This window comes from Papaver somniferum, chromosome 10 (assembly GCF_003573695.1).
Source record: "Papaver somniferum cultivar HN1 chromosome 10, ASM357369v1, whole genome shotgun sequence".
Lineage (NCBI taxonomy): Eukaryota > Viridiplantae > Streptophyta > Magnoliopsida > Ranunculales > Papaveraceae > Papaver > Papaver somniferum.
The window spans coordinates 89,383,710-89,398,855 of NC_039367.1; positions in this window are offsets into that span (position 1 = coordinate 89,383,710).

Here is a 15,146-nt window from a genome sequence, read left to right on the forward strand (position 1 = left end):
AGTTGATCCCATAAATGGATCAACAACAACAGTTGATCCCATAAAAACATAAAACCAATAACAAAATGATCATCACCTGTAGCTTCACCACCGTTGTGTCTCTATAAAAAGTTCCCAATCCTAGACAAGCACCACCACTGTCCCAAAGGAAACAAAATCACACTTAATCTTCACCGCCACCACCACTACCACCACCAAAAACAATCAGAACCACCACTATCTATATCTCCAATTCTATCAATAACAGTAGATTGGGTCAATAACAGGAGTTCATCCCATAAATGGGATCAACAATCGTAGTTGATCCATAAAAAATTGGATCAACAACCATAGTTGATCCATAAAAAATTGGATCAACAACCATAGTTGATCCCATAAAAACATAAAAAACAATAACAGAATGATCATCACCTATAGCTTCACCATCGTTGTGTCTCTCTGAAAAGTTCCCAAACCTAGACAAGCACCACTACCGTCCCAAAGGCAACAAAATCACACTTAATCTTCACCGCCGCCGCCGCCACCACTACCGAAAATAATCACAACCACCACCATCTCTATATCCAATTTTATCATTCCAACCAGAACCACCACAATCGATCAATTAAAACAATAAAAATACGTTTCTAGGAAGTTCAGATCTGAAATCGATCAAATGATATTTTTGGTTGAATTGATTTACAAGGATAATGATATACTTATCTGTTCAATCGTTTTTGATGACGCTAAAATCAGATCTCGACATATTTAAACTTGATTTTGAAAATTAATGTTTAACAGAAGAAGAAAGTTTCATTTGATGCTGATATTTGTGGATCAAATCGCGAACCAGTTAACGACGGCGAAGGTGGTGGTAGTTGCAGAGCTAGTGACAATGAAGATGGTGGTGGTGGGTTTGGTTTGATTTTCAATCTCAGATCTGAAATCTGTTCTACCTCAAATCCGTTATTTGAAATTGTGGTTTGGTGGAGGCGGTGGCGTTCATGTTTGTGGTAGTGGCTATAAATATGGAGGTGGTTCGACTGATGTTGTTGTGGGAGAGATGGAAATGGTGTTGGGAAGAAGAAGGTGAAATAAGAACAGAAGGTTAAATAAGGAATTTTGGTGAAAAAGAATTTTAATGAAAATTTCAATTATGCCACTAAGGATATTTGTAAAGTTTTCTAGGGATATTTATGAAGGCCATCAAAATGAGGGACAATAATTCAATTACCACAATTTTATTATTCTTTTATAAATGCTACTTCAGATTTATTGTCTTCTTTTGAAAATATTTCTAGTTCTTCATCATCTGTTCCAGTTGTTCATTCGACTGGTTACTAGATCTCAGAAGGCATTCCAAAGCCAAATGTTTTTCTTCCAAATCATGTTTCTAATCTTTCTGTTAAGCATCCTACTTCTTGTAATTATACAACATAATTGACTACTTTAACTGAGCCAAAAACATTTACGAAGCAATAAAAAAAATCCTAAGTGTAAAGTATTAATAAAGGAAGAATATATATTACTTTGATGAATAATGACACTTGGGAGTATGTTGCTCCTGAGCCTCATATGAATATTTTGGGTTCTAAATGGATGTATAGAATAATATATATTACTTTGATGAATAATGACACTTGGGAGTATGTTGCTCCTGAGCCTCATATGAATATTTTGGGTTCTAAATGGATGTATAGAATAAAACAGAAGTTTGATGGTTCTATAGACATATTTAAGTCTAGATTAACATCTAAGGGATATGATCAATAGGATGAGATTGATTTTAATGAAACATTCAATTCCATTGTTAAGTTTCCTACAGTCAATGTGGTTCTTTGTTTGGCTATTACTTATAACTAGTAAGTAAAACAATTAGATGTGAGTAATGTTTTTTTTTTTGCATGGATACTTAGATGAAGATGTTTATATGTCACAGCCCCAAGGGTTTCTTAATCCTGATTATCCTTTTCATTATATATTCCAAAAGAGTTTGTATGGACTTAAACAAGCTCCAAGGGTTTGGTTTCACATGTTCAATTATTTTCTTGTTCATTATGGTTTTAAGAAGTCTATTTCATATAATTCAATGTTTTTGAAGTTTTCTGCAAGTGGCATTCTTATTTTACTGTTATATGTTGATGACATATTGTTAACTAGTAGTTCATCTATGTTGATTGTTGATTTAACAAATTCCTTAAAGCAAGAGTTTGCAATGAAAGAGTTAGGGGACTTGGCCGTTTCCTTGGTATTGAGGCTGTTAGAGATAATGATTTTATTTTATTGACACAAAAGAAGTACACATTAGAGTTACTGGAAAAAGAAAATTTATTGGATTGTAAGCCATGTGATACACCAGTTATTTAGTTCAGTAGACTTTCTGTTCATGATGGAGTTAACCTTGATAATCCAAGTCATTACTGGACACTTGTGGGGGCATTACAATATTTGACAGTAATTAGGCCTGATATATTTGCTTAGGGGTGAACTATGTTTCATAGTTCATGCATTCTCCTTCTGATATGCACTTAGAACTTGTCAAGATAATTTTAAGGTATTTGAAGGGTACAATTATATTGGTATGTGAATACTTTAAGAAAAGGTGATATAACTAGTTTGAAGGCTTGCACTAATTTTGATTGGGCAGGATGGCCAGATACAAGAAGATCTACTTCTGGTTTTGCTATTTTTTTGAGTTCAAATTTAGTTTATCGGTCATCAAAAAAACAACCTACAATCTTCAAGTCCTCTGCAGAAGCTGAATATAACTGCCTTTTTATTGTTGCTGCTGCCGAGTTATAGTAGTTTACATACTTATTGATTGATTTTCAGATTGTTAAGTTAGATTATTGTAATCTGATAATACAAGTGCATTGTTGGCATCTAATCCAGTTTTTCATGCCACAACCAAACATATAGAGATCCAGTATCATATTGTCAGAGAGCTTGCAGAGGAAAGATTTTTGCATCTCCAACATATTTCATCAGAAGATCAGTTGGAAGATATCTTTACAAAAGGCTTATGCTATCATACTTTTTCAAGATCGTTGTCTCTACTTTTAGGTTCTTCATCACCATTTGCTACAACTACTTTTTTTGTTCATATTTCAGAGATTTATTCTTAGTATTTTTTTATTTTTGCTTATAGTACTTTACTGTTCTGGGTTGTCAATTTGATACTGTATCTGCCAGTATCATCTTGAAGGGGGTGTATTAGAGATATAAAGTGTGTGAACAGTCTGTGTCAAGTCAACTAGTCAATGTTGACTTGGCTTGTGTTGTAAGTGTCTGGCCATACTATTATTACAACAAATCATTATCTTTAAATAATATTTAATAACTCTATGTTTGTAGTGAAAACTACTATTCTTTTCAATAATATCAAGATTATCTGTTTCTCGTCCAGTTACGTTCAAATATACTCACCGTGATGTTACATTGTGGTATGTACCGAGAGGAACATTCTCTTGGGACTCACCACCGAGGGATTTATAGGGGGGCATTTTTTGTGTCTCACGGTGGATTTCCACAGTCAATATATAATTTTCTCTATTTTTTTTAGTCCTACTCGGTTTAGGAAGCATGGTTATTCCTTATGTAGATATATACTGTACCGGAAAAGGAATGTCATTCAAAATAGGACTCCCCTTCTTTCCCTATAAAAGCAAGTTCTTGGCCTGTAGTTTTTCTCATCAGTGTTGTTTTCATTTTTCTATCTTCGGTCTCTTTTAAAATTTCCTGAGATTCTTAGGGTTCAGAGTTGAGGGGAAAAGATGGTGCTAGATCAGCTGGAATAAGGATGGGCAATAATGCAGACGAGGATTACAAAGCTGATTAATATTATTGAAGGTGTCCCTGAATCACCAATGGATGCGGACATTAGGATGAAGATGTACACAACAGTTTACAATCTGGGCTCTCCTCCTCCTGATTATTCCGAAGAGCTATACAAAAGGTACGAAGGCGTTTTTAATGATTACCTGAGTTCTAAAGTTTTACTAGCTATTCAAGAGAAGCGTCGTGATGATGCATCTATGTTGCAAGAACTCATTAAGAGGTGGGACAATCACAAGGTTATGGTAACTAAGCTTTCTCGAGTTTTCCATTATCTTGATTGCAATTATGTTGTGAGAAAATCACTTCCATCGTTAAAAGACGCTGGGTTTGGTTGTTTTCGTAAAATTGTCGGTGTGGAGATGAAAGTTCGAGTTAAGGATGTTGTTATCTCGCTGATTAATCAAGAGCGCGACGGAGAGGAAATCGATCAAACTTTGCTCAAGAATGTTTTAAAGGTTTTTGCTGAACTTGGGTACGATGATGACACACAAAATATGGACTATTATGTCAATGATTTTGAAACGGCGTTTTTAAATGACACAGTGGATTATTTACATTAGGAAAGTTTCAAATTGGACTCCAGAAGAATGTACGGTAAAGGACGAGGAATATTTGAAAAAGGAGAAAGATGGGGTATCTTACTATTTCCCCTCCAGTACTCAGGAAAAGTTATGAAAAATTGTTCAAGGTGTGCTTAATCCTGCTCCGACAAGTGCTTGAAAAGGAACACTTTTAATGGGGTATCTCTTAGTGTACTAATTAAACCGATGATCTCTTGATGTGACGCCATTTTTCTAAATTTACTTTTTCTTTGACACGAATTTTAATGTTCTTTGTTTTGCTTTGCTTTGCTCAAATTACTGTGACGAGTGGAGTGCACCTGCTTTGCACGTGGGAAAACCTTGGTTTTTCATATGCATTTTCCATCTGCAAAAGTATGATGCTCTGAAATAAAAATCATTATAACATACTAATCTCGGCTAAATATTTATGCATACTCGGGCGTGTATGTGGTGGTTTGAACAGGTTGAGAAAGGTCTAATTTATGCATACACTTTTGTTGATGTATACCTTATTATTTTCTCAAACATTACGACCTTTCTCTTCTTTCCGTATTTAATAACTCGGGCTTCCCAATTTCTTGGACTATTTTCTTAAGTGTTGGAAAACTGGATCCAATTTTCTATATATGAATGGAAAATTCATATAACTAGTACGTGTGGATTTTGGTGTTGGGGTGGTTTAGTAGTTATGGGCTTAATCCTAGTTTGGCCTATTAGTTAGGTTAAGAAGTTCCAAGTCTGAAACGGTAGGAAACCTAAAACCAGAAGTGAAGAGAAACGACTCTTCCAGAATTCAAATTGGAATTCTAGAGACACACCCCTTGAAGAAATCCTTGAAGCATCATGATTCTTCATTGAAGAGGTACTAGTAATTCTATAAATACCCTGCACACAATCAGAGATAGTAATAAATTAGAAACCTAATTATCATTCCATTGCATTCTAAAATCATCTTTCAAGTTATGTGTTATAGTAATTCTATAAATACCATGCACACAATCAGAGATAGTAATAAATTAGAAACCTAATTATCATTCCATTGCATTCTAAAATCATCTTTCAAGTTATGTGTTATAGTAATTCTATAAATACCCTGCACACAATCAGAGATAGTAATAAATTAGAAACCTAATTATCATTCCATTGCATTCTAAAATCATCTTTCAAGTTCTGTGTTAAAGAGAGAGTTCATCACTTTAAGTTTGGTTCGCCATTTCTCGAAGTTTGGAGTGCTACTACATCAAGAAGATAGTCGTTTTATCCTGGGAGACAGACATCGATAATCCGTAAGCACCAGTGCGGGGTGAATCTGTCTTAAGACTAAAGGATATAATCCTTGCCTCAACTTTGATTTCGTTTAATTGGGTTTGCGTTTCTCTTCTTCTCTGTTTTTTTTATTGCAGTTTATACACAAGATTGCCAACATTAAGTAAGTACTTGGACTGGTTTACTTGAGAAGAGATCAATAGTTCCAGCGACAGGTCTATTGTAAAATTCAAGATATAGACCATTGCTATACTGGTACCGTTGATGATAATGAAACCTGATTTTATAAAACCAATAAGATGACACCAATAGTTACATAAACAATGAACACAGAAATCTACAAAGCATAATCTGAAAGTGTTGAGGCTTATCTGCACTCAAACCTCTTTACAATCTTAAAAAAAAAAAAACTCACAGAACAATTATATTTGAACAAAGAAATGATCACCGCCAGATCAAGGCATTTCCAGCGAAGCGTTCACCATCTGAGAAACGCGGCTCCCTATCAAGGTTAGCTCTATTAAGAATACATGCTCAATTTTGCTAGATGTGGCAGCCTTACTACTTGTATCTAAAGGTCCTAAGGAGTTATACATAATCCTGAATGCTCTAAGAGAATCAAACCTATGAAATTTCACAAGCCAATATGACAACCTCAAAATCAATTACCAACCATCCTAAGCAATTACAAAGAAAGATAGAGACAGATTTACATAGTCTTTTTTGATTTGTCATCCGAAGATTCTTGTGGGATTTTAGCTGTTAGAGAAGAGGGTGAGAGGGCGTTGAGGGAGGAGAAGAAGAATGATCGAAGATGAAGTAGTTTCCTAATTTTTATCGCATAATTGGATCGAACGGGCGTGATTGGAGATGAATCTAATCCAACGGGCGTGATTGGAGATGAAACTAAAAAAATAGGTTGGATCAATAATATGTGCAACGTACCAATAATACGTGCGCAGACGAAAAAATTCGGTGGCAACGAAAAATAGGTTAGGGTTTTCAATTTCTGTTGTTGGCATTAAAGAGGGTGGAGATATGGTAAGGAAGCTTTCTCAACCTTTCATTTTTCTCAATCGCAATTATGTTGCGCGTAAAAACCTTCCGATGTTCAAAGATGTTAGGTTTGGTTGCTTCCGTAAAATTGTTGGCGCATAGACTAAAGCTCAAGTTAAGGATGCAGTTATCTCGTTGATTAATCAAGAACGTCAAGGATAAGAAATCGATCAAACGTTGCTCAAGAATGTTTTAGAGATTTTTGTTGACATTGGAAATGAAAATGACGCACAAAATATGGAATATTACGTTAATGATTTTGAAACGCAGTTTTTGAATGATATAACAGATTATTATACTCGGAAAGCTTTAAATTGGACGCGAGAAGAGTATTCCATGAAGGCCGAGGAATGTTTGAAAACGGAGAAAGATTGAGTCTATCACTATTTGCACTCCAGTATCGAGGAGAAGCTACTGAAGATTGTTCAAGACGTGTTTAATACTGCTCAAACAATTGCTTGAAAAGGAGCACTACCAATGGCATGTATCTCTTAGAGATGGCACATTAAACCGGTGATCTCTCGATGATTGACGCTTATTTTCTAAAGTGACTTGTTTTTGTTTTGTTTTGCTCAATTCTACTGTATACTACTACTATTGCTTTTTTTTTTTTTTTTTTTTTTTTTTTTGACAAAGACAAATTTCATTAAAAAAATACTCGGTCATAAAGGCATGACTAAATACGGCAAAGAAAAAACAATAAAAGGCTTAAAATCAAGTCAGTACAGCCTCCAGTTACAAATGATTATGCTTAAAAAAATGTTTTCAAAAATCTTAGTACACCTGCACCAGCTGAAAATAATGCATTTTTCTGCAATGATTAATTGGTTAACATTTCTTCTTCTATTCCGGTATACTACTATTGTCAGCACTTCAATACCGATTCTTAAATTTTTTTTGATTAGATATTTGTTTACCAGTCTATTGCTGCAATAACAACGACTACAAGTTACATTAGAAACAAGGCTTGGGCTTTCACCACAAATTTTGACCCTGAAAAGTGAATGTAAAAAAATTAGCTAGATTCATCATTCATTACTTGGGTTGTGCCACCTTTGTTATTAATATTTGAACATTCTTTTCATTTTCTGGGTGCAACATGGAATTATCCAGTCAAGTTATGCTTGAAATTCTAATAAACATGTCTTGAACACTCATAGTCATTGTCTAAACATGACCTTTTTCGTAACCTAAGGGCAATTCCTATGACAATCAACGAACTTATTATTTTGTTGAGCCACGTGGATGAATAAACTACATTTTCCACTATGGGAAACAAGGCAAAATGAACAAATCTGATATTTTAGGGACCCACTAGTGATTTTATTAATATAAACTAATAAGAGTTGGGTCCCACTAATGATTTTATTTATATAAACTAATAAGAGTTTGGTGTCATAGCCTTGTCTGACTTAGATACTTAGGGGGTTCCCTTATCATTGATTTGAGTGTCTTTAGTGAACTCCTGTGTGTGTGTGTTTGGCTCGTGTGACCAAAACACTCTTCTCTTTTATTCGTCTCTGTAACCCTAACCAAGAACCAGTGAATATTTTTATGTTAGAGTTATCTCTGCCTCTTTGAGATTTTTATCCCAATCTTTACAGTGTAGATCCTGTAAGATTGAACCCCTAATTTAGTTGTTTGTAGTGTAGATCACTACAAGTGGTATCAGATTAGGTATTTCCTTGGCACACAAAATGGCGGATGGCACTAGATCGAAGCAGTTGGAGGAAAATCATAGGCTACTGAGTCTTGAACTAAAGGACTTGCGTGACGAAGTTCAATCACTCAAATCTGTAAAAAGGATATGTACAAACAATGAAAACCGATATGGAAAATCAATTTCAACTTCTTCAATCTTCTTTGGATAAGAAGTTTCAATTGATTTTCGACAATTCAGTTTTTCCTCAAAGGTATAATCATGGTGGTGAAACGAATACTTCATGGGATGATGGTGAAGTACCAGATCCTTCGTCTAATAACAACTACCAGAATTATCAACCGGTTCATCATCATCGGATTATTCAAACTACTCAGATGGGGGAAGGTCAGTTTTCCAATTATCGACCTAAAGTCGATTTCCACGTTTTGATGACACTAACCCCAGAGCTTGGATCCGCAAATGTCAGAAGTACTTCTTCCTACATCAAATGAATGATGAACAAAAGGTACATATGGCAACCCTGTACTTGGAGGGAAAAGTATATATTTGGTTCCAAGACCACCAAATAGGTAAGGGTATTTTGTAATGGGAGGATTTCATTATTGATGTTTGCACTAGATTTCAAGAATTGGGCCATTATAGTGTTATAGGAAAATTCAATAAACTAGATCAAACACACTCAGTTTTAGACTATCAAGAAAAATTTGAAGGACTTAATGTTAGCAAAGAATCCTTCATTGACTGAAGATTACTTCATTCAGAGTTTTATTAGTGGGCTGAAAGAGGATATCCGAATGGTAGTAAAAATGTTCACCCATACTACCTTGCAACAAACTATTTTTTTTATCTAGAAGACATGAGTGCATCAGGGAGAAAGCAGCTAGAGCTCAACCAAAATATTCAGGCAAGTTTTCCTATGGGGGTAAGCCAATTACCTACCTCCAACAAACCTCGTAATCTCACTCCATTGGTCACTACACCAATTGTTACTAGTCCAACAACAAGTCCTGAATTGCAGTCTATGAAGAAACTCACTTATGCTGAAATGCGTGCAAAGAGAGAGAAATGACTGTGTTATGACTGTGATGAAGCTTACACTAGAGTTCATAAATGCAATAAAAAGCAATTATATCTGATTGTAGCAGATGATGAAGATGTCTCACAGTCTGTAGAGGCAAGAGAAGGGTCTACTCCAACTATTGTGGAAATGCAGGAAGACATGAAGATATCTGTACATGCTATGGCTGGATCAATTTCCCATACAACCATTAAAATCAAGGGATTGGTCAAGAAACATGAACTCACCATCTTAATAGACAGTGGCAGTACTCACAGCTTCTTAGACCCCAAAGATGCAAGTAAGAGTGGAAGTTTGATTAGTTCTACGCAGCCCCTACAAGTGGCAGTAGCCGATGGTAACAAATTGCTTAGTCAAGCAAAATGCCCTGAGTTCACTTGGAGTATGCAAGGTCATAAATTCTCTCATGACTTGCACATTCTAGAGTTGGGGGTTATGATATGGTGCTTGGTGTAGACTGGATGCGTGAACTCAGCCCTATGGTCTTCGACTTCAAGAAACTCATTATTAAATTTCATCACCAAGGTAAGGAGATCGAATTGAAAGGACAACCAGAAGAAGCTACCTTGTCTCAAATGTCAGGCTCCATGCTGAAAATACTATTTCAAAAAGGCACCCAAGGTCTCATTGGACAATTCTTTTCTCTCCAGGCCAACACTACCACACTGCCCCCGTAGAGAGCTCATGATCACCACATCAATTTACTTCCCAATGCTACTCCACCAAATATGCGGCCTTATAGAGTACCATATCTGCAAAAGGAGGTGATTGAGAACCTTGTAGGATCAGAATCTCGCAGCAATAATGCCTCAGCGAAATTATGAACAACACAACACGACAGTGTCGCAGAACAACTTCAGAAACGACATAATAAATGACATCAGCCAAATCATGAGAAAAGTGTGACGATCCTGCGAAAATAAGGAGGTTTGCGAGATTGATATTTGTAAGGTTGCGAGAATGTAGCAAGTCATATCCGAAAATAAAGGACCGATTAGGTTCATCCACTATGTTTTCCCTATAAATAGTCATTCAGTGTAAAGAAATGAGAAGAGATCTTTTTGAGTGGAAAGCAAGTAAACATGAGAGACAAAATTAGAGCAGTGGTCATTCTTGATTCCTTTATCTTTTCTTGTAAGATTGTTTAAATATTCCGAAATTAGGATTGTTAATCTAAAATGAGTTTGAATGTTAATGAAATCTTATGAGGGGTGTAGTTCGGATTTCCTGCAACGACATAATTGGTGCTAGAAACACAGGGACAAGATTGAAGATCAACCTAGAAAAAAGTTGAAGATTAATGTTCTGATTTTGTGGGAAATTAGAATAACTGGTGAAGAATTTTACGGAATCTCTTACAATTCATTGTATTGAAGAAATAGCTAGAAGGAGAATGTATCGGAACAACCGACAACTGCTAGAAGAAGATAAAGACTTGCTGGAAGAGAGAGAAGTGAAATGGGAGAATAAACTAGAAAGAGAAATGATGGAGAAAAATCAAATTCAACAACCAGTTCACAAACACCGGTACAAAATAGAACTATGGATTATGATCTAGTGACGCGTACAACTGGCGATCAAATTCAGCATAAGAAGTAGAAGAAGAGTCAGCAAACCAGGACCATGACAGGTAGAGAAATCAAAAAGCAGATGAAGGAATAATTCATGAGATGATGAATTGGAGCGTCAGAAACGCTGAGACGACGAATACATGAAGAAAGAAGAGCTGAAGCAGAAGAACGTGCAAATCTAACAAGGCAAAATCATGAATTCATGGATGGAAAAATATGAGACTACAGAGTAGAAGATCGAGAAGAGTCCTACAAGATCATATTCAAGATCGACTAGAAGAAATGAGGTGAAACTCACCCAAGTTAATGCTGGAAATAATATTCGATAAGAAATACCAAATCCTAATGAAGAACATCGCGAAGATGAGAAAGAGTGATGTCGTTACGTTCCACAAAATGAACTTTTAATGATAGGCAAATGATAGAAATCAAGAGAATGACAACGTCACAGACGAAATAATCAAGATGGCGAAGGGAATCGAGAGGAAGGAAGGAAATTTTACATGAGAGAGAAGCTCAAAGAAATCAACAAACGATAGAAGAAGAAATGAAAGACACTATGCTGAACAAACACGTTTAACTCTCGAACGTGAAGATTGAGAGCGGAAATGGAAGAACAAGATGCAGGAGCGATTCGCCAGAATAACCAAACAATCGAGAAGAAGGCGTACACAAAACCGGAATAACGGTAATCTCATGAAGAGTATGATAGAGTACAGAGGAGTGCGAAAGACAACGAATGGAATTGAATAAGAAATGAACAAAATCATGGAGGGAAAAATGAGAGATATCATCATATGCGAATTCAAGATAAAGATGAGGAAGAAATCGCAGGAGAAGACGAGATAGGATGATGAAGAAGAAATGCATAATTTCACAAGAGAAGAAATACATACGTAGAAGAGGGAAGAGAAATTAAAGAGACCAATGGAGCAAAACTCAGACGTAAATGAAAAATCTAAAGAATTGAAGAATGAAGGAATGATGAACAATAGAGAAGAAGTAGCAGAAGACAATTATGAGCTATAGAGGAAGCTGCGAAAACTCCATTTCAAGAGAAGTACAGCTAGGAGGAATACCCCCCGAAATGCAATTTGCCTGCATTAACCAACATTTTTGATGGAACAACTTGTGCAATTCAACACATTAAAGCCTATGTGAGGTGCATGCTACAATGGGAAAATCATGATGTCGTATTGTGCAAGTATTTTGTATCCAGCCTAACAAGGGAGGCGTTAAAATGGTTCGAAGGTTTACCAAAGAATACAATAACATCCTTCAATCATTTGCAGACTACATTCCTGGGGGCATAATAAGTAATAATTCTTCGCGACCTGGTATTGAAGACGTATTTGAATTAAAACAAAGGATTGGTGAAAGTTTGAAGCACCTAACTAAAAGATTGAGGAATATGTGTAGCGAAATGACTGGCTGTGTGGATGAGGGATATCTTATCTTATCATTTATCAATGCTATGTTCGCAACTAATGTATTGTATATCCAAATTTTAAGAGTCAAGAATACAATCACAATGACTGAACTGCGAGAACTTCAGGAAGAGTATATTCCTCTAGAGGAAAGGAAAAATGAAATGGAATCATATCCGGTTGCGAACACCAATTCACAAGCAGCGAATGCAAGATTATTACTTAAACTAATAAACACAGTGGCGAGCACTTCGCAAGTACAACGAGAAAAGGTTACGGGCAACAAAAATCACCAGAAGCTGGTGTCTATGGGAAGCCGAGATCAAGAAGAATATGAAAGAGAAAGAAATTTCTACAATCGTAGTGGAAATAATAAGATTCAAATACTTGATCAGCCGCAAGAAACTTATGGAGGTCAAAGACAAAATTATAATAGAGGACAAGGAGGTCACAAAGTAGTATGGGAAGAAATCAAAATGCCGCCTCTGAATGTAAATGTAGAGAAAATATGAGAAGCTATAATTTTGATGGAGAATATACCAACACCATGGAACATGGGAACGGAACCACCTCAAAGCCGCAGAAGTCATGAGTTCTGTTCTTATCATCATTTTCACGGACATACTACAAATGATTGCATAAATGTAAAGAGAATTATTCTGAGAATGATAGATCAAGGAAAACTACACCACTTTCTGGTAGGTCACCCACAATCTCAACCATTGCCGCCACCACCCCTAGAGCATCACAGAGTAAACACGGTAAAAGAAAAGGAAAAATTCTTCGTAGAAATTGGTGCAAAAGCAAAGAATCTATTCTGTCACTCTATCGTACATTCATACAAGACAATTGAAGATTTTCATGACAATGTTTTGAGTAGAGTGTTCGCAAGAGACAATGATGGAAGAGAAATTATGAACATTGCGAAAATCTCGCCCTAGAGGAACAACAGAAACAAACTATTTCTTTTACCGCAGAAGAAGTCCCTGAAGGTGGAGAGGTACATGACAATCCATTGGTGGTAAAATTAGAAATTAATCCAAAACCGAAAGAAGATGAGAATGATGAAGCTGAAGATTCATGGGAAATTAATAGGATTCTAATCGATACCGGAAGTTCTGTGAACATCTTATTCTATCATACTTATAAAACCATGGGAGGGAGAGATGATGATCTTATACCATCTACATATAAGATATATGGTTTTAATGGTACTTCCAACAAGCCTAAAGGGGAGGTTACTATACGAATTCCATTGAAGGGAATATCTTCTGAAATCCTGTTATGTGTTGTTGACGTAGAGTCACCCTACAATGCATTAATTGGTCGACCTTGGCTACATGGGACTCTAGGTGTAGCTTCAACTTTTCACCAGTGTATCAAATTCCCTCACCCCAGCGGTGTAGGAATCATAAAATGAGAATGGGTTGAAAGAAAGAAATGTTACGAAATTGAGGTAGAATCCTGCGAAGGAAGAGCAAACAAGAAGGAAAGTTGGCGACACAAAATCAAAGAGACAAAAAAGTGAGAGATTGATGGTGGATGCAATCGAACGAAAATAAGAATTGCGAAACTAATGCTAGCTCAGAATAACAAAGAAGCAGAGAATGGCAGAAAACTAATGCTAGATCAGAATCTCGCAGCAATAATGCCTCAGCGAAATTATTAACAACACAACACGACAGTGTCGCAGAACAACTTCAGAAACGACATAATAAATGACATCATCCAAATCATGAGAAAAGTGTGACGATCCTGCGAAAATAAGGAGGTTTGCGAGATTGATATTTGTAAGGTTGCGAGAATGTCGCAAGTCATATCCGAAAATAAAGGACCGATTAGCTGTCATCCACTATGTATTTCCCTATAAATAGTCATTCAGTTGTAAAGAAAAGGAGAGAGATCTTTTTTGAGTGAGAAGCAAGTAAATAGGAGAGAGAAAATTTAGAGCAGTGGTCATTCTTGATTCCTTTATCTTTTCTTGTAAGATTATTTAAAGATTCATCAATAAAATTAGGATTGTTAATCTAAAAATGAGTTGAATGTTAATGAAATCTTATGAGGGGTGTAGTGTAGGATTTCCTGCAACTACAAACCTAGTTCAAGAAATGTTACAAGCAGATATCATACAGCGCAGCCGTAGCCCTTTTGCATCACCAGTCATCTTAGTCAAGAAGAAAGACGGAGGGTGGATATTTTGTGTCGACTATCATAAGCTTAATGCAATCACAATAAAAGATAAGTACTCTATACCAGTTATGAATTGCTTGCTGAGTTATCTGGTGCTACTGTATTCACCAAACTAGATCTTCTTGCTGGGTACCACCAGATTAGGGTATACTTAGATGACATTGCTAAGACTGCATTTCATACACACCACGGGCATTATGAGTTTAGAGTAATGCCTTTTAGGCTCACTAATGCCCCGACAACTTTTCAATCACTCATGAATGATATTTTTCTCCCATACCTTCGAAAAATTTATTCTCGTCTTCTTCGATGACATACTAATCTGTAGTAAAGACATGGCTTCATATTGTCAGCATCTGCATATTATACTTTCTATCCTACACAGTCATTCCCTGTTTGTTAACTGTAGTAAATGTTCATTTGGTCAATCACAAATAGAGTATCTAGGTCATGTAATCAGCATCAAGGGTGTCGCAGCTGACCCAACCAAAATTGATTGTATGGTGAACTGGCCTA